The sequence below is a fragment of the Pseudochaenichthys georgianus genome, chromosome 3, assembly GCF_902827115.2.
Source record: "Pseudochaenichthys georgianus chromosome 3, fPseGeo1.2, whole genome shotgun sequence".
NCBI classification, from domain to species: domain Eukaryota; kingdom Metazoa; phylum Chordata; class Actinopteri; order Perciformes; family Channichthyidae; genus Pseudochaenichthys; species Pseudochaenichthys georgianus.
The window spans coordinates 39740956-39766571 of NC_047505.1; the positions used below are offsets into that span (position 1 = coordinate 39740956).

The 25616-nt window shown below is 39.9% G+C and overlaps 1 protein-coding gene across 2 annotated transcripts in view; it reads right to left on the reverse strand.

The window, feature by feature from the left end:
* Positions 1-627: 627 nt before the first annotated feature.
* Positions 628-25616, reverse strand: part of mafa (MAF bZIP transcription factor a) — a 76851-nt gene continuing 51862 nt past the window's right edge. Inside the window, exon 3 of one of the 2 annotated variants that reach the window (XM_034103001.2) lies at positions 628-1540. The gene's annotated coding sequence lies outside the window, so the exon portion shown is untranslated. Of the gene's footprint in view, positions 1541-6197; positions 6260-25616 lie in introns of those variants that run through there. The other variant, XM_034103009.2, reaches the window with a different exon arrangement.

Consider the following 25616-nt stretch of genomic DNA (forward strand, 5'->3'; position numbering starts at 1 on the left):
TGTGAGTGTGTTTGTGTCGAAGTGAACTCGTGTCTTGTTTTCTCCCGATTGCTATGTGTGTCCATCAGTAGAATGGACACTTTCGTCAGGAGGCTTTGGGGCCATGCAGAGGAGAAGAAAACTGTGGGGACATAAGGGGGGGGGTTGATTTCCTAGGAGCATAAAACACTGAGAGGTAGAGGATGCACAATGGTGGATGTGAGGTGTTCAACAACCTAGTGATGTCCCTGTTGTCCATGCAAAGATGTTTAGTCTTCACCAGCGACGGGGTAACCTATGAGGTTGTCTCTTCATTGGCTTGGCATTTTTGTTTCAGTCCATTTGGTTATCGTCGTAGTCCATAGAAGACAGAGATCAGAGTTTTCATGTCTACCATCCAAACAGTAAGGTCTTATTTTTCCTTCTGTGAGTCTCAAGATTGGAAAAAAAAATGTCTCTCTCCGGCTGTCGGCAGTTTCCCCACAGCAGTTACAACCAACACATGGTCAGTTATTGCGATGGAAAATAATAAATTACTAGGTACACAGGGGGAGTTTAAATAATACATTAAAAAAACATTATAAAATATAAACATTAAGTAGTACCAAAGTAGACTTTTTTTTAATAGCCTTTTTCTTCAGTTTCACCGTTTGTCTCCTGATGGAACTGATGAATGATACAGAAACTGCTGTCTTATAATCCTAATAAGATATTCAAATAATGATATTACCTATAGCTAGTGTGTTTTTGTGTATATTTAAATATACATACAATTATCCAGATACCTGGTACTTCCTCTTAAACTATCAGAAAACAAGTTTAAGTATTTTTCGATTTTTAAAAAGCTCGTCTGAAATATCAACATACTGATATTTGTGAACTACTAGGGTAATGGTAAATATACACTAAAGTCTGTTCCATGCTGTTGTCTTCATTTATCTCTATTTACATGTACTAGTGTGGATATTGGAGAGGAAGACTAGCTATGTAAAGAGAATCAGAAGAATAAGAAGTACAGTTTACAGTCCAAATAACTCCTAAGAGTTGAGATATTATGTTCAAAATGATAAATGCATGGTCTCTGACGAGGTAAGAAGAATACTGACTCTATAAGGAAAATATTGAACCATGAGTACTCTATCCACATTCATGAAGGTTTAAGAAGTTGGTGGGAGTGACTTGGTATGTTTCCTATATTAGGAATAACAATAGGGTTTTATTATGATCTATTTACAGAGGCATGCATCAATGCTCTTCCCGCCAAAGAGAAAATAGTCCTTCCAATGTATCGATCCGACATTGTCAACCGTCTCATGAGTCTTTCTGGGTTTTTTGTTTGTTTTTTGTATTTTTTAGAAAAAAGCTGGAGGTAAAATATTCGGAAGGGAATCAGGAGTTGTAAGAGGCTTTCAATAATTTCACTCTAGGAATTTCGAGGGAAATTTAGCAGGTCTTGTCTTTTCTCTTCTGTGAAGTCATTTTTGAATGTTGTGCTTTGTAGGTGTCTTTGTGCGATTGGTCAGCCACTCTGATGTCATCGCTGCTTCGTCGTTTTGGTTATCTGTTAGCAGGAAAGGAAAGGCGGAGGCAAGAGAAGACAGGAGCGGTAGGACAAGAAAGGAAAAAAAAAAGACAAAATAAGTTATTAGTGTGACTCAGACCACAATCCTCTTGCACACGTGTGTGTTGCTTTCACACAAGCACACACAATGAAGTACACAGTGTGAGCTACACAAGACCCTTGTCTAAACTCTGTTCCCCAGTCGAGGGTTCATGGTGACTCACAGTGAGACAGACACTGTATTTGGGGGGTGGGGTTGGCTCTCTGCTGTCACTGGTGCTACTGGTGCCAGTGTAAGACAATGGCAGAGTGACCACCCTGTGAGTGTACATGGCAATCCCACTTGGCTGAGATTCAGAGTGACAGTGGCTACAGCATGGGGGGGTGACTCTTTAATCAACTTCAATTAAGGCCAAGTAGTGACGAGCAAATTCAATGTGGATGAGTCTACTCCATGCTACATTCTTATATTATTCAGTTTCTTATACTTCTGTTGTTCTGTTTTTGTTCTTTGAAATACACAAAGTATGGTGAGACCCCTCACCAGCTTATGCTCTGCGTAAGGGTGATTCATGTAGTCGGAATGAGCTCTTTGTGGGTGGGCCATTAGACACAGAGACTATAGTGGAATTCAGCTACTATCTACTGGAGATCCAATTACATGACCCTACTGTAAAGGTGCCTAGCCTGCACCCGTTATAAATCACCATAAACAAAGCAAGTATTGACATTTCGGTGCATACAGTTACAGATCCACTCGGGCCTGTAAAATCTGAAGTTATTATCGTATACACTCAATTTGTCCAAAGATGGTGTTATTTATTAGTCATAAGATTTATTTTTATATTCACTGACACCATTTTAGTATTCCCAAAAGACCTCGCGATCTAACGTCTTTTAATAAAAGACAGAGTTATGACTACATGTATTTTACTACTGCATTTGTGGATGTATCATCACACAGTCATTTCTCGGTGGACCCCTCCATGTGACATTGTCTCATGTGTGCCTTCCAACACTAACAGCACACATCCCTGCAAGCTATATGTCTTTGTTTTGTCCACCTATTGCGCAGCAGTGAGCCATGTTCTATGAGCTAATATCCTCACAACTGAGATCACAGCCGTTGCCCCGGGGCGTGCTACATTCACTCTCAGACAACAGCAACAGTCAAGACTCCAGCCCGTCAAGACCGAATGTGGTCCCATGGTGTGTGATAACTGAGTATGTGATGGGAATGCAGGGCCATTTGGACCTCCAAAGCCAGGTGTTAGCACTTCAGCTCACTGCCTCATCAATAATTGACGGAGGCAAACCAATCAGAACAATTTGCTCCCCACAGCGAAGTGCTAGAGCCGCCTAACACCGGTGAATCATTAATGAGGCAATTAGCTGAAATGGTTAGACGGTTAGCTCTCACTGGCAGCGCTCCTGTGACGCGACTGCGACGGGTCTCCTTCTGCAGGAGCTGCTCATGATGGAGTGGTGTACTGGCCAACACAAGCTGAGGGAGAGAAGGAGAGGAATCACACACCAGTGCTTGGAGACAGAGTTGAGCCTCTTTAAGGTTGGAGTGTAACTTGTGTCAGTGATGCCAGCTCTCCATCTGTTGACCACGGATCAGAGGGCCAATAATGGGAACAAACCCAATTGGCCATTACCATGGGAGATTGACCTTTATTGGTTGTTGTTACCATTGCACAGACCAACAGAAGCCGTCTCCCGGGTGATTCAAGTGTGGGAGAGCCTTTATGGACATGGATAACATCGACCTCAGCGACATCACTCAAACATGGGGGAAGGAACAACAACAATAACAGCAAAGATGGAGTTTGCCTTTGAAGAGCAGAGATCCTGGATTGTTGTTTGAGAGGAAAATCAAAGCCCCTCGGGAGCTGCTCACAAAGCCTCATCGATTGGTCATATTGGAACCATTTCATAGTTTATCGATGCTCCTCTGCCTGCTCTCTCAGCCCTGGGTCCAGCACATGCTCAAGTAAACCAGCAACCTTGATGTCAGGAACAAACCGTGCAAACACTACAAGCTGCATGGATTACTCCCAAACACACACTCCTATCTAAAGTAAATATTTCACACACTGTCCATTCTGTTTATCCAGAGATTTACATTATATTGTTTACTGTTCAGTATTTACAGATGTTACCTTCAATAAAGGGTGGTATTTCCACATAATATTTCAGTATATCACCTAATCAACGTAATGCATTCTCATTTTCAATAAGTCTTTGTGATGGAAGCATTTTAAGTGAAAGTGAAGAAGCAGGGTAATGGAGGGAGGGAGTAAGGCTGAAGGAAAGGAGGGGGCATAATGCATACGGACTCTCTAAGGGTGCATTATTTAAAGGCAACCTTATAGCAGGCAACTATGGTCAATGACAGTCATTGTAAAGAAACACCAAATAATATAATTTTAATGAAAATATATTGCATGTGATGCTTTAAAATATTTTTATTTTTTAAATGTTTGCTTATTTGTTTGTTACAATTAATCTAGGTCCAAAGACTCAGAACTAGGCAATACAAAAAATGTAATAGTGTGAACATGTACTTCATACTAAACAACTATTAACGTATTTTTTGCGATTAATTATGACTATGACAACTAAGTGAAGTAAAAAAACAATGCAGTCTCTTCCTGTAGTTCATGGCTTTCAATGAAAAGATCACAAATAACTCTTCTGGTTTCAAGAGTGCATGGTTACCTACCTATGGACATCTTTTTGGACAACCCTGTTGTGCTGAACAGAAAATAAAACTCTCTCCAGTCACTTATATAGCTGGTGCCCAACAGTAAGTGTATGATGCTATATTATTACACTGCTGTTACTTATGATGATTATAAAGCAATTTGGAAAAAGAATATATGCTCCATTATTTGCCCCCTTTTTAACACTCTTGGACTCGATTTCCTTAGAAGTCTGACAAACTCCCTCCGGTGTATTGGTAAGTTACGCTTCACAAAGCAATCAGTTTGGGAAATAATTAAGTATTGCGATAGCAGGCACTTCACAAGAGCCATAGAATGTAGAGAATAGTTATCTTAGTTCAATTGATAATCATACATTTTAATAAGCTTCATCCAAAAATCAATGTCGATTAAGAGTCAAAGTGTTAACCTCAACCTGATATTGCATTGTGTGAAAGGTAGTCATAACGTTTGTATATAACCTGTAAAGAACAATTTAGGATTCTTTGAGACTCCTTTTTTTAAATCACCAGACTAAAAGAGTTATGGATTTATAACCACTGTAACAGGCCTCTAACCTGGTAAGTATTCAAACATAAAAAACCTTGATCATTCCTACCTTTTGTTGGGATTTGACCATTTAATCTTTGATTTAATAATTGTTTGATCGACAGTCGTGCTAGAATGGTAGTAATTTAGTCTGTTTTGACCATCATATTTTAGTGTCTAATTGGCTAAATAAATTGGGATAAACAAGTATATCTGTTATGTTAGAAAGCTTGTAAAATATGTAATGCAATTGCTCTTTTCAGGCAGCAGTTAAATGCACATGTTAAACATTGAAAAATGTGATTCTCCAACAATGTATTGCTATGCTGATTAATTGATTAGTTTGGTTGACCTGTGTTCCTGATATTGACACTTGTCCAGATATTGTAGACAGCTAGTCTCTGTTTAATGATTATTATTCACTTTTATAGCTCTCTCAGGATGCCATCCTCAATACATATTTGCAAATAGGAAATTTGCAGTATGACTTGAGAGAGTCATAACCATGGCACCTTTTGCGTTTTGAGACTAACGTGTAATTAAAATAATAAATCAATATTTATTAAGCAGTAATATAGAACAAAAGGGGAATATAATCAGGTCACATAATGATAAACTGGATGGGGGATGGTCCTTTTTAAAGAAGCATTCCACCGTACGGGGATATATACCAACAGGGAACTTACATATACAGAATGACCTTAATTAAAGCCAATCGGACATACTGTAAATCACTTGACACACACACAGACACACACACACACACACACACACACACACACACACACACACACACACACACACACACACGCACGCACGCACACACACACACACACACACACATACACACACACACACGCACGCACGCACACACACACACACACACACACACACACACACACACACACACACACACACACACACACACACACACACACACGCACACAAGCATATTCGCAAATGCAGGTACAGAAACCTCACCTCACCCCAGGACCCCCTTCCTTTCTAAACCACACTTTTCAAATGTGGAGTATACACTTTTTTCATTTAGTAACCACATCTTTCCCACAGTTATAGTTTTAAGACTTTCATGCTTACAGTAGCTACTGCAGTGAGAAAACACCTGAACGCCCACCCCCTCTCTCACATTGCTGAGCACAAAGAGAGTGAAACAGGCTTCACTGTCCACACTTTCCAGCCATCTACTGGAGTGTGGAAAAGAGTTGTTAAAAGCTTAATGGACCGCTCCTCCTATTGTTTAAAAATTGCCCGCCGTATAAATGGCTAAAGAAAACATTGGTTGGCCTCAATTATGCATTGAAAATAAAGTTATGAGCTAGTGGCTGAATTATTGATGCTGGCACCGGGAACAAGAGCATGTTGGCAATGTGTCACTGCTTTTTTGCTGATGCTTCATCTTGTATTGATAATTGTTCCTCTAGAAAGCCCATGAAGTCTTGATCTGTGAAAGATGGAAAAACACACCATGAATATTGGAAATCTAATGCAATATTACGGGAAGAGGAAAACAGATAACATAACACTGAGTAACATAATGGAAAAAAGAATGGTGTGGCTTTGAGACAGGACGTAGAGACTGTCTGTTGTTTGAGCAATTTATTCTTAAGATCCCTGAAATGTCATTTACAAAATTGAGACAATGCATTTTCTGTCCACCTCAATGCCTGCCTCAAAAATGTGATGCCAATATTTCTCAACAGCCTGTCTGAACACCGTGTGCTATAGTATTTGTATGCAATAATAGGGCATTAAAGCAGTAAAGCTCCTGTTCATGGGACTGTCCCGTGTGGCTGCTGCACTTCCTGAGATGCAAATGCTCGTGGTTCTTCTGCTCATGGCCTCTCTACATCCTATTATTTGTCCTTGACTCCGTCGCAGATAACTATTCTTATCAAAAGCATGTGCAAGAACAAGAACAAAAAGATAATTCATTTGCTTTTGTAATAGTTTTTGCAAATGCTTAACCAAAACCAACATGAATTATAAATTAAAAAGAGAAAAATATTAAGAATTGGTTTGCAATTTGAAATTGTCTGCAAAGTGAACAAAACGCTGGTCTCAGGCAAGGTTATGCAAGTAGATAAGTCTTTCCATTGATCCTTATACTGAAAAAAGACTGTTCAAGTTCAGTACTGTATCTGGTGCCAAATACACGGGTCATATTAGTCCACAGCTATATTCTTGTTCCTTTTTTATTTTAGATCATACATTTTTATGAACTTCTAAATGTATTTCACTGACAACAGACAGTGGTTGTTTTCCCACATTGTTTTCTTCTTTTTTAGTACACCACTTTCACTGTAGTTCACAAATGGATATATACATACATTTACTGTTGTGTTATTTATGTCGTCAGACAATGAGAGAGGTGGAGGGTGTCCTTATTTTGGAGTTGGATAGCACCGTTTTGTAGTCTGTAGGGTCAAGTGTGACTCTGCAACGCTGCAGGGAGGAGTGTACTGTAGCTTGCCTGACTGACTCTGTTAGTCATCATTCTTTAAGGTCTCCATCCCTCTTTTCCCCTCAAGGTGAAGCGCATTGTAGCAGAAACTCTAATCAAACACACTCATACTCACACACATGATTCAAAATGTAACATCAGTAGATATATTATTACTTATCATATTGGACAGTGCCGCTTCTATATGAAATTCCTGTGAGTCAAAGCCTCAGCCCTTTTCTCTGTGGATATTTTTGAGTGATTTTTTTTCTGGAGAGCTCTTTCCAGTTCAGCGGGTGTACATTTAAGGTTAAAGAGACTATAGTGGAGACTCCGATTACCCAATCAGATCCTGTGTTTATAGACTAAGCCACAATGAGAGCAGCACTGCACTCATTTAGTGTTTCACAATCTTTAGCCATTTAGCTGTCTCTGCACAGTCACACACTGTGAAGGTAACGTCTTTCAGCAATTGTGGAACAGCTCGGAGGAGACTAATGTTCCCTTTCATTTTCGTTTTTTTGTTGGGTTTTTTATTTGGGTGTTAACAGCTCATTTTCTAATAGGATTGTTTGTACAGTAACATAAATTCATATTTAATTAAACATATATACTTCAAATGAGAAAATAAATGTTTTTGATTTATTTGTTAACTATAGTGTCTCCATGTTATTTTCTTTCTCATCTGCCAAAATCCTTTTTCATCGTTTTATATGGAAAAGTTTTAAAAAAATGCTTTTGATTTAACAGAAAATCACTTCTTTGGAATCTTAAATTTAAAGTCTAAATTGTTTAATATTAGCTAATAAATATATAAAATAAATAAACATTCTACATAATGTTTTTCCAAATATACGTTGTGGGGTTCAGATTCATAGACTATTTTGTTAAAAAAACAAATAACATGACATTTCTGACCATATTTGGGGGGCATTTCATTTTGAAAATGCTTTAGTTATTTAAAGGAAAAGAGACATACTCCATAAACATCAGCAGTTACATTTCCTGCAGGCACTGAAAACAAGCTCAATGAATCATCTGTCAACATTTGAACACAGACAGGTTGAAAGAGGTTGACAAAGACGCATGGAGATAAAGAAAATCAGAAGTGAAACTGAGCTGAAAAACGTGGGTCTGTGATATTTATCACGTAGCATTATGCCTGGCCTCAGGCCACTCACAATCGAACATCCAGAATATCTCCTCGCATGATTCAGTGAGAGACACTCAGGTTTTTTGCGATGCTACAGAGAGAAGGACATTTTGTGAGGTTTGAGCATGGTATGTGCGGCGCAGACTTTAACAAACAGCATGTGGCTATATTTTTCTGCTCTGTGTCAGTTTCGTGTCTCCGGTGACTCAACTCCTATCATGGTTCGTTCTTTCGTCTCCGTAAGAGTGACTCCTGAGATGCTCTTACTTTTATTTCCGATAAATGACTGATTTTATGTTTAACTGGCAGTCAGAGTCCACTGTTAACCTTTCCACACCTCCGCAGCAGTATGTTTTTCACCTCATTTGTGAGGTGTGACATGTGTGCAAGTAGAAAGCCGCCCACTCTCTTCCGTTCCAGGGTCCCATAATGTTACCCTGTGGAGGAGCTGCTGAAGAGATCAATATCCATCAGACTGCTAAAATAAATACATTTATCACACAACTCACTACGCCACGACACTACAGCATGTTACATCCGATGGGAGGCAGAGATACAGAGGCTCAGCCACCAGCTAAAGAAACTGCCGTCAAACACTTCACTACTGTTTCTGTTTAAAAAAAAAGGTCATACAACACAAAGGTTGTTTAAATGACATTTAGAAAGAAGATGACAGACTTTTGTCTCTCCCCTGCTCAAAAACAGCAATACTTTTGACTGTTTTCGTCATCTTTTGAAAGCTCTCTGTGTTTAAAAAAAATATCTGAGAAAAATGTTCCTTCTGTCCTCCCTCTGCTGCAGATAAAGAACAGGCGTATGAGTAATTATGGTGCATTATCGCCAAGTAACGTTTCATTGCTACATTTTAAGCTGTGTAGTGAGCGGTGACAAACGAACGACCATTTTAATTTCTATCAGGAGGAAAAACACATGGCTGGAGCCAATGAAGTCAGCTCTCTCATTCTGCCACTGACTGAGACCATCTGGACCAAATTTAAGTTTTTCCCTTTGAATCAACAGCTGTTGGAAATTACACGGAAACACTTCTTCTCTAGATATCAGTCCTTTCTTTTTGCACTCCTTTTAAAACCAGCCACGTTTGTTTTATGGTTTTAGTTTAGTGTCATATTTGATCAGTGCTCACAGAACAATTAAAATAAAAGATGACTTTCTAAATGCACCTGTTTCCAGTTTCTTTACATGTTCCAATCTGTATCGTTCTCCCTGTAACCCTGCCCTCTCTGTGGTGGTGATGGAAGGGTTGACCATGTCAGTCAATCTGTCAATGGCTGACAGTTTTACAACACATGCACTACACTGATGGGTACCATCACTCACGTAACGATTGCCCTACACACTGAAATCAGAAGACAAGACAGAGTGATTGAAGAAACGGAGGTAAAGAGGCAGTTGAGTAAAAACAATGGGTGTGTCTAACAGAGAAAGTGAGAGGGAACAAAAATAACGTTATCTGTGTTTCATCTACGAAACTGTGTAGTTTATTTTCCTCAAGGTCTTCGTATGGTTTTTAACTCAGAGGTAGATTTTCCTCTCTGTGCTGCTGAAATGGAATCACTGTGGTTTTCTTTTTTTCCACTGGCCGTAGAAGAGTTTGTTTCACTCTGCTGGCAAACCTGATAGTTAACACTTCATTATGTCCTGGATTATTATCATAAGGCCAATACATTTAAATGTTTTTCAAAATGATTATTTTCAAACCGCTAAATCATCTTGTATGTTTTAAACATCAATATAATCCATGTTAAAACAATGATGTGCTTTTTAACGGTTACTGGTTAAAAACTTTGAAAGAAATGTAAAAGTAAACAAAAGGATACTCTTTTTACCCAGATGTTCTCTGCAACCTTTTTGTATATGCAAATACAGTAAGATAGCACATGTCATATCCACATATATGCATCTTACTATTTCATTTCAATGGCTTTTTTCCACCTGTTAGATGACCTCAGACAGTGACGGGAAATTGTCGGAACTGACGGCACATGTCCTAGACAGCTGGGTCAGCAGGAAACCACAAGTATGCACATTTGAGACTGGAGTTGTACTTACATCTGAGCTAATTGGGGAATATAAATGACCTGATGGTTTTAGGAAAATTAAGTTTGAATTGCTGTAACCTTTCTTTTCTTTGATTTAAAAAAGACCCACGTCTCTCTTTCCAAAAATATTACTGTTTTAGTTATTGAAAAAATATTGAATATAGCTCATGCTCACTCAATATCATTTTTAGTAACTATTGGTTTGACAGTGGACCTTTTGAATGTGGACTTATCATTTCCATCTCACAGCCTACAAAACTGTGCTACAAAACTGTGCTGCAGGAACATTTGCAATTTCTTAGGAATGAAAAACACATTTTTAATATTAAATCAAACATTTGATCTGCGAATGTTATAATTAACTCAGTAAAATGTCATCTACTTATGGACTTAATGGGTTGGGATCTGCTTTCAACATTAGTTTGACACTTGACAGTGCTGTAGATTAATTAAAAGAAGCCATGCTACAAATTGAAATTACAGCACAAGCTGTAGTGTCTCCCGAGACCCAGGGGAGGAAAGTCCTAAGCGATCCTCAGAAAGCAGGAGGCAAAGGCTGCCCAGAGGAGAGAGGCAAACGAGCCAATCTGTTTGTCTGTTTACGGGAAATGGCAGCAGAAGCATCTTGCCACCCCGCACCGTCATATGGGAGCCAGGCTCCCACAAACACATGCTTAATGACTCGATTTATTCACTCCGTCACTATATCTTCATCTCTGCCTCTCTGTTTTCTCTAATGGTCTTGCCCATATGCACTTTCCATCCCGATTGGTATATAGCTGTGTCTAGGATACTTAGGTGTGTGGAGAATGCACGTGAATGGCAACAGTTAAGTCTGAACTGTGGCCTTTGAAAAGTGTGTCGTGTCCCACTATTGAGTGGCGAAGTCACGCCCATCTACTTCCGCCCCATGGGACCTTATTTCTGAAAAATTATGTATTGAAGTAAATGGAGAGAGAAAACGTATCATTCGATCCCATTTGAATTGTTTGTCATAAAACTCTATCTATATCTATAATATTACTCGACCGACTAGAAAACTGGGTGGGACTTTCGGAAACAGTTCTAAATTGGTTTGAATCCTACTTAAAGGACAGACAAAACTTTGTTTCTATAGGTAAATACACATCTGAGTTGACAAATATGACATGTGGGGTACCTCAAGGCTCCATCTTGGGGCCTCTTCTCTTTAACATCTACATGCTACCACTGGCTCAGATAATGAAAAACAACAAAATAAGTTACCATAGCTATGCGGATGACACACAAATGTACGTAACAATTTCACCAGGAGACTATGCTCCAATTCAAACACTGAGTAAGTGCATTGAACAAATCAATGACTGGATGTGTCAGAACTTTCTCCAATCAAACAAAGATAAAACTGAGGTAATGGTTTTTGGAGCCAAGGCAGAACGTATAAAAGTTAGCGCTGAGCTTCAGTCTGCAATGTTCAAAACAACAGATAAAGCCAGAAATCTAGGTGTAGTCATGGACTCTGACCTGAGTTTCAACAGTCAAATTAAAACAGTTACTAAATCAGCCTACTATCACCTAAAGAATATATCTAGGATTAAAAGACTAATGTCACAGCAGGATTTGGAAAAAGTTGTCCATGCTTTTATCTTCAGTAGACTCGAATGCTGTAATGGTGTCTTCACAGGTCTCACTAAAAAATCTATTACAGTAGGAAGCTGCAGCTGATTCAGAACGCCGCTGCTCGAGTCCTCACTAACACTAAGAAAGTGGATCACATCACTCCTGTTCTGAAGTCTTTACACTGGCTTGGCTTCCTGTGTGTCAAAGAATATATTTCAAAATACTGCTGCTGGTTTATAAAGCTTTTAATGGTTTAGGCCCAAAATACATTTCTGACCTACTGCTAAATTATGAACCATCCAGATCTCTCAGGTCTTCAGGGTCTGGTCAGCTTTCTGTCCCCAGAGTCAGAACTAAACATGGAAAAGCAGCGTTTAGTTATTATGCTCCAAATATCTGGAACAAACTCCCAGAAAACTGCAGGTCCGCTGCAACTCTGACTACTTTTAAATCCAGACTGAAGACTTTTCTTTTTGCCGCTGCTTTTAATTGAACTATTCACATCTTAAACTGCACTGTAACTTTGATCCATGTATTTTTTCTTTTAATGTTTATTTTATTATCTTTTCTTTTTAATGACTGATTTTAAATGCCATTTTCTTAATGTCTTTCGTTTTTTGTAAAGCACTTTGAATTGCCTTGTGTTGAAAGGTGCTATATAAATATACTTGCCTTGCCTATAATCTATCTACGTTACTTTAACAAGATGCCTGTGTGCTTAGTACCATGTTGTTATCACACCAGCAATGGGTCTTGCTCGTTCTTTCGCTTCCCGTCTGATGAAAGGACCAGAAGTGGCTGGATCAAGTTAGCTACCTAGCTAGTAGCTAGCACGTTAGTTAGCATTACAGCCTTGGCATTTTTATTAGCCTTAATATGAAGTAACATTAAGTAACCCAAAATGTTAAACAAGAGTCATATTTCGTGAACCCTTTGAAGAGTACTGTCACCGGTGTGATCATTCTATAATACACAATTTAAGCCGGGGGAGAAATGCTAATGCTAGCATCGGCGATCGCCGATCTTTTCCACTTCATGCTATCTGCACAAATGGTTGACATTAAACATTAAAAAGACCAGGCAGTTCAGAGAGAATCAAAGGAAGCAGGCAGCTTTGCATGACATTCTTCTGGACGTGTTTCCTTGTGGTGATAGTGAGGGTTGTCAATCGTTTTGTTGACAAGACAGTAGTGACGGCCATCTTGGTGACGTGTGTTGTTCTGCGAGACCAGAAGTTCATTGAGCGTTTCACACAAACAAATGTGTTACTTCACAGTTTTACGACACTTTTTTTTTTTTTTACTTGTAAAATTATCTTTTAACTTGACAAACATCATTATGTGTAATTCTTGGCACAATTCAAACGGGATCGAAAGATAATCTTCCTCTCTCCATTGACTTCAATACATATTTTTTTTTTATATATAAGGTCCCATGGAGGTCCACCGGAAAGGGAGGGACTTTGCCACTCTATAAACGTAGGACATGGGTCTCTGGTAGTTGCAGTCACGGTTGGGTTGTGTTTTGAGCAGCCGCGTGATGCGTGTCATGACATCTGGGCCAACGATTCCAAGGCATCGATCACACTGTAGCTCTGGAAGGTCTCTCAAAAGCTTTATTCTTAAATCTATGCTGACAGGCGATGACATGATGGAGACGGGGCTGCTGAATTGATTGTCTCCTCTCTCTCCTTTCACTCTCCAGCTTACACTCCCCCTCGGCCTCACTCTCCTCCCTTGCCTTTTTGTCCCATCTCTCTCTTCCTTTCTATGTCTTCTCTCCCCCTCCCCTTCCCCTTCTCTACTCATCGCCTGGATGTGTCGAGCACAAGATGTCAGATTATTTCCCAGCAGACACTGCGCTGTATGACAGAGGACTGGAGCTGTATATCACTAGATGACACTTCCTCTGCCTCCCTCCTCTCTCCGCAGACAACATCAAATATCGCCAGGCCTTTTTGATCACTTAAAAGGCTTGTATTAGGAGAGGAGCCGGTGCTTAAACAAAAGCAAACAAAGTGTTTCATCTGTCATGTTTGTCAGTGGGCCATATGTGCAGTGTAACAGCTTTTATATCAGAGAGGTGGTAAACCACATGATATCACACGTTATGGGACTCCAAAAACAACTGAGTTGCCAATATGGCCAATCTTCGGTTACTTACATTTTATACTTATGTGGTAAAACAACATACATGTTATAAATAAAATAAAACATAATTTAAACATGTGATTATGAAACATGAAATCCCTTGGGTTTCAGATGTGTCCTGTTCACTAAACCTGGGCTTCAGTCCATTCCTTGTAATTGTAATTGAATGCACTGAGGGCTTTGGTACGGGTGGGGTCGGCCCGGTATCCAGGCCAACCGCTCAGCATATTGTTTCTGTGGCACCTGTCCCCCCAGATTAATAACTCTGAGGTCTGCGCTAGCAAAGCATGCATGGATACCACAAATTACAATACTAATTCAGCACTAGGGATTTATACACAGCCTCTCCCAGGATTTATGGCGAACTGAGCAAGAGAGCAAGAAGCGAGAGCGGGAGAGAGGAAGGGAGACTAATAATGCTAGCAAAAGTGATTAGCTCAATGGGAGAAATTGTGCATTTGTAGTCCTGCGATTATTATTGTGTTTCTCATCACATAATGAGTTTGAACAATGCAGTTAATGGTATTATTGGCGAGCCACCAAAAACGGGGTGTATATAAGCTTGATAGCACTTTTTCATCAATAAATCACTCCAGTGCACATGGCAATATTTAAATCTATGTTATTAAAATTGTTGGAACAACACTATCAGATTTATGTTGTGTTATTTTATTATGGATTGATTATCATCATCACAGGCATATCTGATTTCCGTGGAGGCAGCTGGAGCGTGGTTGGTTTAATCCATTTTGATTGCTCTGCAGAGGAATGCCACTGCTCTGCTTGAATGGACAGCCGTGTACCTCTGATGATTGGCTTAGAGAGAAAATAAAGCAGAGTGGGTTTCCTTCTTTCTTCTGTACCCTCGTATTTGTTTCAACGTATGTGTATCTTTTAATATTTCTCCATCCTCTTTATTCTAAATAGAAATTAAAAACATGATACTGAAACATTGCATCTTCCAATTTAAACTCCTCTTTTAGTATATTGTAAGTCATTTATCTTGGTAAGACTTGAGACATGGGGAGTCTCTATAATCATTATCAGCTTGATGAAAGCATTATGAATCACCAATTGCATTTAGTGGAAGAAGACAAATTAAATTGACTAGCATAAAAGGCCTACTTTTGTTTTTCATTTGCATTAAAACAGAGACAGTATAAATCAAATGTGTTTAACAAGAGAAACACAAGAAAGAAATAGAAAAACAAGAGTCTAGACACATTCTCTTTGCTCTGTTTACAAAGTAGCCTGATATAATTATAATTTGTTTGTTTATTCTGTGTCGTGATGAATGTATAAATATACGTAGCCTGGACGATGAAGGAAGAGATCAGTCTCAGCACGGAGAGGCATTCGAGTAGTATGCTCACTGATACGGCAGCAGAACTACCGGCTCTCAGAACTGTGACAGCCCTGAAATTACAATTGAGTTTTACTCTTTCCCGCTTTTCCCTCCCTCTCCACGCTCTCTTTCTCTTTCTCACTGACGGCTCAATAACAGGTGCCATGCTAAGAGAGCTGTTACAGCCGTCCCTGAGTGGTTGTGTCAGCAGCAATGTTAGGGTTGAGCTTTCCAACATGCTCACCAAGCAGGAAAGAGGAAAAAGAGAAGGAGGGAAAAAGTCTCTCTGGTCCCCAAATGATGCCCGCTGGGAGCCATCGTGCGCTAAATTTCGCCGGGTGGTTCTCCCCTGTTTTCCGTCTTGAGGCCCCCGGACTCCGATTTACAGACAGAGCCATATTGGGCCTTTCTGCATGGTGGGGCCCAAGCAGCTGTGATCAGCAGAAAAAAAATGACAACAACAAAATAAAGAAATCAACAAACACATAAGAAAAGCTTATTTCTTTGCAAATGCTTAATAGGGCCTTTTTTTGTGTGCCATCTGCAGAAAATGAACCGTGTAGCCGGACCTTGATTGCAGTTATACAGGTTTGTCCTGACTATTCAAAAAAGCCCAAACTGTTGTGGAACGGGTTCAAAATCCTTGCATCCGCATCAAAACAAATTCCCTAAAAGTATTTTTCTCTGCCGTCTTTGACTTGAAGAGACAATTTACTGTGTGTGACTCAGCTGATAATGATATCGCCTGCTTTTAACACAAACAAGGCGATCTGTCGTCATGATTGCTCATCTTTAACTCCTCTTTAAGCACACTCCTTAAGATTCGAGAGGTTCTTGGCAAAATCTATGCAAATGAAGCTGCTTTGTGAAAAGACGCATCACTGTGCATGAAGCCTGGAGCGGGCAATAATCACAGACGGATTGTGTGCAAACAAGAGATGCTAAGCACCTCAAACCTCTGCAAGCGACAGAAACACACACTGAGAAACGCACCACAGGGTAGAAGAGATAAGTCAAACAGTCAGGTGATTGCTCAGTTTTTTCGCTGATGATCAACAAAACAACATTATGTTTACCTTTTTAAAACTTTCCGATTTTCTGTTTTAACTCTTGAGGATATGCACATGAATTAAAGGACAACATGTAACACTAATACAAACACGATATGACCGGAGACGAAAGAAGACAAAGTCAAATGATCAGGCTTTGATATTTCACTTCACAAGAACACTACCCGATATACTCTGCATCTCAGCATAAATCATAAACCCTTTTTTCTTTTTGAGGGGAGGAGGGGGAGAGCTATGTTAGCATATAGGTAATCTAAATTTAGCTTCCATACCATCATGGGGCGTTTCATTTTACGCACACAAAAAAAAATGATAAATTTCAAAGGTGACCTGATGGGTTTCATTACAGCTGATTGATCGGCCTTTGTGAGGGTGTCACAAAAAGGACAGGGCTAGACATTGTACACCTTCAGGATCCTATAGGACACATAGGCCATCTAACCACAGCACCTATATACAGTAGGCTTGTGATGTATGATAGATCTGAATGATATGTCTGCAGGTTTCTGAAGTATTTTCTATTGAAAGTAGACATGTTATAGTTAGAAATTAAAATGCTAATCCTGAATATGCTGTAATTAAAATGTAGAAATAGTGGAAGCACTAACATTCAAACTGACACTTCAAACATTGACTAATTAATGTTAATACAATAACTGCTTAATGTGCTTTATTGTTCAAATTAGTTTCAATTATTTTATCAAAACTAATGACGTACCAGCTGTAGACATGGTCTCTTCTTGAAAAAAAAAGGGAGGTATGCATACAAAATTGAATATCAATTAAAAACTAATCTAAATGTTATTTATACTTATGTAACATTTCTGGATAATTTTTTGTATAGATGTTTCTGTATTCATTTAGAACAAAACAGTCATCTGTGAATCCCTCCTAAAGTATGTACTCGTAAATAACCCCTGTAATAAATCATAACAACAAGAAGAAAATGTCAAGGGCACAGGAGTCCCTTTCTTGTCGAGGTCACATGCAAAACATAAACAGTAACACACATTCAAAAGCATATACACAAGCACACACACACACACACACACATTCACATGCTGCACTGTGACCACACTGCGCTACGTAGAAGTTGAGGCATTGACAAATCACTAAGACCTGAAAGAGGGGCCGAGGTGGGACTAATTGAAATGAACTTTAGAAAAGGGGGAACACCTAATTAAACATGAACTTTCAATCCTGTGTTTGTGTTGACATCATGGGGCCTAAATGTAAGCTCATCTTTGTTTGGCCAAACCTGGCGATGCAGCTAAAAGAATACTGTAAATGAACACAGAAGGAATAAGGTCATTGCTTTTCCTTGGTGAAAACATATTTTTTCTTGTCTCAAGTCATTCTCGACACTTTTCTGGAGTGTGTGAGGGGCCCATTCATTATCTACGGCTTTTCCTCAGAGGGACCGTGGCGCATATGGTATCTTGTGTTTCTGTGTGTGTTTATTTGTGCTGTTTTGAGACAGCTATTGTGAGCGGTTTGCGTATTGGCATACATACAGTGTGTCCTTATGCACCTGTGTGGGTGGAGGATGGATGAGTGTGCGCATAAATGCATTTGTTTGTTGCTGTTTATTGCCTGTTCTATTTTCTGTATTACTTAGTCGGGGACACGGCCCAGTGCAGGAGCTGTGAAGTTTCCCAGTAACAGGCTAATTCCTCAGTGGCTGTTTAGAGTGTCTCCAGCAGTGCTAAGTGTTCTCCTCTCTGTGCCTGATCAGAAAACAGGACCACTTTAGTCAGTTTGTTTAAGGTCCCCCGAGAAGGCTCTCATATCCTCCCTCACCCCTGCCTTTTCCATGCTCTGTCTCTTATGCTCACACACAAACACAATAGCAGTGCCACTTTCACACTTCCTCACTTATATTGAAATAATAAGATAAGCTCGATGTGTAAGTTAATCATTATCTTACATACATTTGTGTTGTTTAACACAATCCTTATTTAAAAATGTTTTACTTAAGTTGTATATTATCTTTAGTTTGTATTTTAAATGAATGTAGGTTTAGTGATGAAGATGAGCCGATGATTGTATAATTACTGAAGTTTGCTTTCCTTCAGACAAAGAGAGAATCAGATGTGAAATGCGCATTCTGAAAAAGCAGCCATTTGGCACTACATTTGATTCAAAGCTTTGAGTAAGCACTATGTGTTTGTGGATATAAGACATCTGAGGATGATGTTAGGTTTTGAACAGACGGCAGCTAAAATTTATGCTGAGTATAAATGTTTATACTGGCCGATACTAAACAAATCATAAAACAACGCTTACACTTTTTTTACTCAGTATATTATACTCCACAGGTGCTTATTTACCATAAACTAACAATGAAAACTGGTAACGGACAAATTCATTGATTTCGTCTGTTTTCCTGCATTTGCTGTAAATCTGACCCCAGTCTCTGGAAAACCTTTTTACAAAACAGGGAAATAGTAGAAGATCAAATGTATCCTCCTGGCTGGGGTGATAGCAGCTTTTCATAACGCATCTGATTAATACATCTGACTGGATCTGACTTATAAATGCTCAAGGATCATAGATAAACATTTTTTACACAAAGGCATTATGAATTCCATCAAAGTAAATGTGCTGTTTAGGAAGTAGTTTAAATACAATTCATGTGTTTTACTTCCCGCCTCCACCTTACAAATTAAGTGGATATCATCCCCCTCATTGTGTGCGTCGAGTGTTGCAGGCGAATGATAGCTTCACCCCATTTTACCTGTCTCTATATAGCATTGTAATATACACAGTATAGTGCCCTCATTACATCTCCCCAAAGCAGCTCCCTTTGGATATATCATTTGCAAGGGAAATTCTTTGCATATAGAATTTCCCCACAACATTCAGACATATCCTCTCAGTTTTCCACGGCCTGGTCTGTTCTGCTATCCTTGTGTAAAGGTGAAGTTTCCTCACAAGAGCTGACAAGTGTGAAATTACGATAGGAAGTGCTTCATACCCTGCCATTTACCTTCATTCATTACTGCGCCGTACACACACTCTCTACAGTCCACAGCTGACTGGTTGATATGGAAGTCATTTCTTTAACCAGGAGTCTAGAAAAATACCACACATATTATGCATGACAGTTTTGCCTTCAGAATAACTCAAACTTTGGGGGAGTTCTCAAAGTCATCAGCTTCCCTTTGGAGTGGTATTGAATACAGAGGTACAAAGGTATTCAAAAGGAGGTTGGGAGTAGAGATAGACTACATGGATTATAGCTCATCTATACCACTAGTCTCCAGCCCTAGAACTAGATCCATAAGATGTTCAAAGGAGTGCTGGACCACAGAGATTTTCCACCAGAAGGTGAAGCAGGTCACAGGGCCAGATAATCGCCCTGAGAGGGGACTCTCTCTCTAATTCTCTCTCTGAATACAATTATTTAATTGCAAAACGCACAAAATAAGGTACACACAACAGTAGATTATAGAACAAAAATGTAAACTAAACTGAAAATGTTTTTAGCCAAGCAAGACTGCACAACCTTCAAGCTGCTAAAAGCAATCGTTAACTGGCTCTGCTGCTGATATTCACACGGATATGTTGTTGCACCATGCAAACAAGGCACTATCAAATACAAAATAGTGTTCATCCCATGGATGCCCGGAGAAGATGTGTTCATCCCAACCTAATGTTGTACTGTACCCGGCACAATGTTACATACAATTACTACTGTAGAATAACAAGTAACGTCAAGTTTTAAGAATTTGTGCATCAACTTGGTACCTTAATATCTGTTTCCGTGACATCCCTTTTTCAAGCTATACATATTTTGTCATTTTGCTCCCCTAATATGAAAGCAACATTGCCAGAATCAGAGACTAAATTCAAAATGGGCATTCTGTGTGTTTCCCCTCTCTAGTTAGTGAGTGTTGTCTGAAGGTTATCCAGTTGACTCTGTGGCCAAAGGAACAGAGGAGGCGCTGGGCGGTCATAAGTCTTTGTCTTTGAAGACTGCACGCTGTGCTCGTATCGCTGTTGCAGCGTAATTGATACAGGCTCACGCTGTTGAGCTTAACGGAGCCCCATCATGGCCTTACACTCAGATCTCTCACAGCTGTAGGGCTCAGAGTACTGAGCTCTCACAAAATCACACAAGCATGTGCAAGCACACACAGACACACACAGCCTCACATAACACCCTGCTGGCTTCTGGCGAGATCACAGCTAAAGAGATCCAGAGCGGAGCTGGTTAGACTAACACTAATGGAGATGAGCTGCCTGGTTAGCTGAATGGAAAATTGAGCAGAGTTGATGCTTATTTCATCACAGCAGTAGTCTGTTCCCAAGGGAATACACAGTCAACTTACACTGATTTAAAATCTTTCTGAAATGAAGGGAAAAACTATATTGTGGTGTTTGAGGGAGTTTGTTGGCCTGCTACAGAGCATGCTTTATAATCTGAAGTGTTATAGTGTGTGCAACCACATGTGATGGATGATTTTCTTCTAAGAAGCATGCACAAAGGATACATTTGTAGGAGCATGCTGTGCTGAATCAGAGCTCTTCCACTGAAAAGGAGCTCTTCTCACTTGGCTCCTTAGAAGCAAGTGCATTAAATCATGTCACTAGTCTGTCCGGTACAATCTGGGCCACACCTGAATGCATATGTCCTGCCCGGCAGCATGGTAGCGTAGTAAAAACTACCAAGGATCACTGGCAAGCAGGAGGAGGTCCTCTGCTTTTATCCCTCCGCCTGACATTCTGTGACATTTAAGAAGTCGTTAAAGGTGTGAGCATGTGGAGTGGGAGAGCGTAGCTCCTCAGGCAGAGAAAGACCCTCAGTGCTGTCACCAAATAAAACTTTGTTGGATATACTGTCAGAAAAATCTTAGCATTACATTACACTCTCCCGAAAATATGTATTTTTTTGTACTGTATTGACAAATCATGTACGGTGGTGCCTGTGGCAGTTTAGTGCTATCCTCATCTCTGTGGCTCATGTACTGTAGAAAGGAGGATGCTCTGCAATTATCAGAAGGAGTGCAGACCATCTCTGGCCAGGACTGTTCTGGTTGTGTTTCATCGTGGTCATTCTTAGCTGTGACACAAACACGCAGGGTCCACAGAAGATAAGAGTCTCCTCTTTTATGAGCCTCTTCCTCTCCACCAACAAACAGCTATTAAAGTGCGGCCAGATCTGGCTCCTGCTGGTGCTGCTGACAGCTAATGTCCTGCTATTTGTCCATCTCTGGCATCCGTCTCCATAAAGGCCTTGCTGTATAAAGCCCCGCTGACCTACATCGTTAGGGGCCGACCCTGTCTTTACTGCAGTAAATGTTTGTTTAGGCGCAGTCCCCTGTTCTGAAGTAGCGATTAGCCTTTGGTAGAGAGAGGAGCCCTCAGGTTCAAAGCCCTTCCTCCACTGACATGCTGTCAGCTCCAATACTAACAGAAAACACAGACTGAGAAATACAGAGGCAGAGACAGGACAGTGATTACAAAGCCTCAGCTCACTGCTCTGGGTCCTGTACTGCTTCTCTAGAGTAAAACAAGAACAACACTTCCCTTTATCAACCCAATGAACTGACAACTGGTATATATGCTACAGTATAGTGGGAAAGTGGAAAAGTGGATATTTTACCCTGGCAGTAGTACACTAGAAAACTCTTACCCTAAGCAAGGCTATGTGTAAAACCATTACCATCTCTTTACATTTGTTGAAATAAAAAACAACTATAAGGCCGAGATGTTTCTATGGCCGACATAACATTTGATAAAGCTTACATTGTTCTAAACTGTTCATTTTAAAAAGCTAACTCAAACCGGTATTTAGCGGTTAGTTGCTGATAAGTAGGCAACAGAAAGCAAATATTACAAAGTAATTAAGACACCAAAGACTCAACTCAACTAAAATACAGTTATTTTACATTTGTAGTTGCATTGATCCAGTTGATTACATTCAGTGCACGCTGTAGCCTCACTCCATCGTGGACACTGAGTTGAACTTTACATCAGAAGTCATCAGTGCAACAATGCTGCTCTGCCATAAAAGATTGAGGCTCCTTCATGTTGAGGCATGTTTATACAATCACCCACAACCCTCTTAATTTTCATCGCACTATTTAATGCCAAACTTAATCGTTTTTTTATTTTTATCGATCATGATCACAATCTTTATCTCATGACAAGTCTGAGTTTTTTCTCATCCTTTGAGCACCAATGTGCACTTTAAAAAGCAGTTAATTTGGAGACATTTCAGGGGCCCCTGCTTGTAATCAGTCATCCAGGCCTTTTCAACTTGTATCCAGGGATCTCACAATCCTCTCCCATAATGCACAAAAGCCTCATACCCGTACCATCTAAATCTGTCTATTATAGTAAGAGTGAAAGTCAGCCAGGTCACAGTTAGACCTCTGCCTATCAATCTGAGGCACATGCTTTCCACACAGGGAGGTCCTGTGGAGTCCCACAATACACGCAGGGGTAATGGAGTCCCCAAAGATGCCTGAGGGGACATAAGTCACAGAAAAGAGATGGGGACAGGGTGTCAAAGCTTTCTACACTCGGATGCCCCCAGCTTCAGGTACAGGCCCGAAGAGGTAGCTCTAGTCCCAAATCCTTTGCGGTTACCAGCTCAGGTCCTTCCTCAGACTCATCCCTCATAGCATGGAGAGGACAGGAGGGCTTTGAAATGGATGTTACAAAGTTGACAGCTGGAAATAGGGAGCACATCTGTAATATCCTGTGTGGCCTCTAACCTACAGTATACATTTAACATCTATCTGTGTCCCTCCCCTGTCTCCAGTATGACAGCCACAGGCCTACATGCTGCTGTGTTAGCAGATACAGATCAATCTGAGCCGCTATTCCCCAAATAAGACACATATGACAGAAACCTGAGGAGGTTCTTCATCTGCACATAAACATCCTCCACCTGTACCTGTAACTGAGCAAGCACAGAGTATATAGTATCATCTATCTTCCAACATACGCAGTTTTACACTATGTACATTGTGTAACCTCCATATACTGTAGACACAGTGGCAGCATTATAAGCCCTTATCTTTATACAGAAGACCGTATACATTCACATTATGTATTTAGGCAGGCATCAACAAACCAATGCAGTAATGTATTTTACAATAAATACATTAAGTCACTCAAATAAAGAACATTCAAAAATGGAATATGGTCATATTGAGAGCTCCCTTAGCTTTATAGCCACTTTTGATGAATAATTCAAGAAGCACTTTAAATTATTTACATAAAGGTTATAGTGTAATGTTATGTGAAAGAAAATAGATTCCCTGTTAGTGTAGCATTTTCTTAATGTTATCGGGTGATTTTGCAAGCCTCCATGATATATGCATGCTCTAGCCGTTGCTATGATATGGCCTTAATTACTGGGAACACCGTGGCTTGTAATAGAACAAGATGCAACATTTTCAGGAACATTTATTTTTCTCTTGGAACTTCCTGGCCAGTCTGACCTGAACTGTCTGGGCTAAAGCCAAAACTAAACACACAGGCATCTGGTCACTTTAATCTTCTTACAACTGCCCCCCCCCCCCCCCCCCGCCACACACTCCACACACACACACACACACACACACACACACACACACACACACACACACACACACACACACACACACACACACACACACACACACACACACACACACACACACACACACACACAATGGCGAGACTGTGGTGACTGTGACATTGTGACATGGCCATTAACTTTAACTTACTCATTGATTATCCAAAAGCAGCTTAGACTAGCAAGGGTCAAGGAGCAGACTTAAACTCTAAGCAGTGAACAAGACAGGAGAAGACAGGTCAGGGGGTGAGGTTGAGATGCAGTTACAGTACATAGATGACTCCACACTTGCATAGACAGTGTGTGTTTTCTTATTAATATACAATTCTGAATGGCTTTCCTAAAATAATGTTCCAGGTTATGAAAAGCATGAGTATGTCAGAGGGTATAATTATGAATGTAATATTATAATATGTTTATGAATTCAACTCAAAACAATAAGATGTATGTGTTCATAACTGCACAAATACAACAATATTCCAACTACAACAATATTCCAACTTTCTGAATACACAAAGCAATTAATATACTCCTTAAATCAGGGGTGTCAAACTCAAATACACAGTGGGCCAACATTTAAAAATCGGTACTAGTCGAGGGCCGGACCGGTTCAATGTTTATTGCAAAACTTATTGAAATGAACTTACTGCACATATTAAACCTGGAACTAACAAAGCTTAAATGATTGCCTATAAAAACAACATTAAACATTAAATAATCAGTTGCATTAGTTTCTTATAGCTCTATCTGCAGCTTTTCCAGAGTCATTTCTTATGATTACATTTTTCCACAGGCTTAAAAAAAACAATTTCCCTCAAAGAACAAACCAAACAGGCCCTGCTGTCGCAAGAACAAAAGTGCAGAAGGAAACATCCATTGAAACTCAGTTTGCTGCTCTGTGATGCTAGTTCAAGCCAGATACTTGGTATCTCATCTTGGGTGCAAGGTCATCAATGTTTGGGGTCAGACTCTGAGCTGAGGAAACCCTCAGGATTGAGTGAAGGTGTGGGTGCAATATACCGGCGGGCCAGATCTAATCGTAATTAAAAATTATCCTGCGGGCTGAAATTAAATCCACCAAGGGTCTGATTTGGCCCCCGGGCCTTGAGTTTGACACACGTGGCTTAAATGGATCAATACAACATATTGTATCATGCTAATCAACTTTGAGTTATATATTGAGATTGTGTTACCAATAAAAAAAAGGGCAACATATTGTGCTCAAACAGTGAAGTTAATGACACTCTGTCTCATAACAATAATGCATCAATATCCCCCAGTTGTATACACAGTATATAGCAAGCATAGTTGTTGCTTGTGAATTGAAGAAAAGAGAAAGACGGTATTTGAGAGCAACAGGAAAGCTTGAGTGAGGGCCCTGAGATAACAGAAAGGAAACTGCATTGTC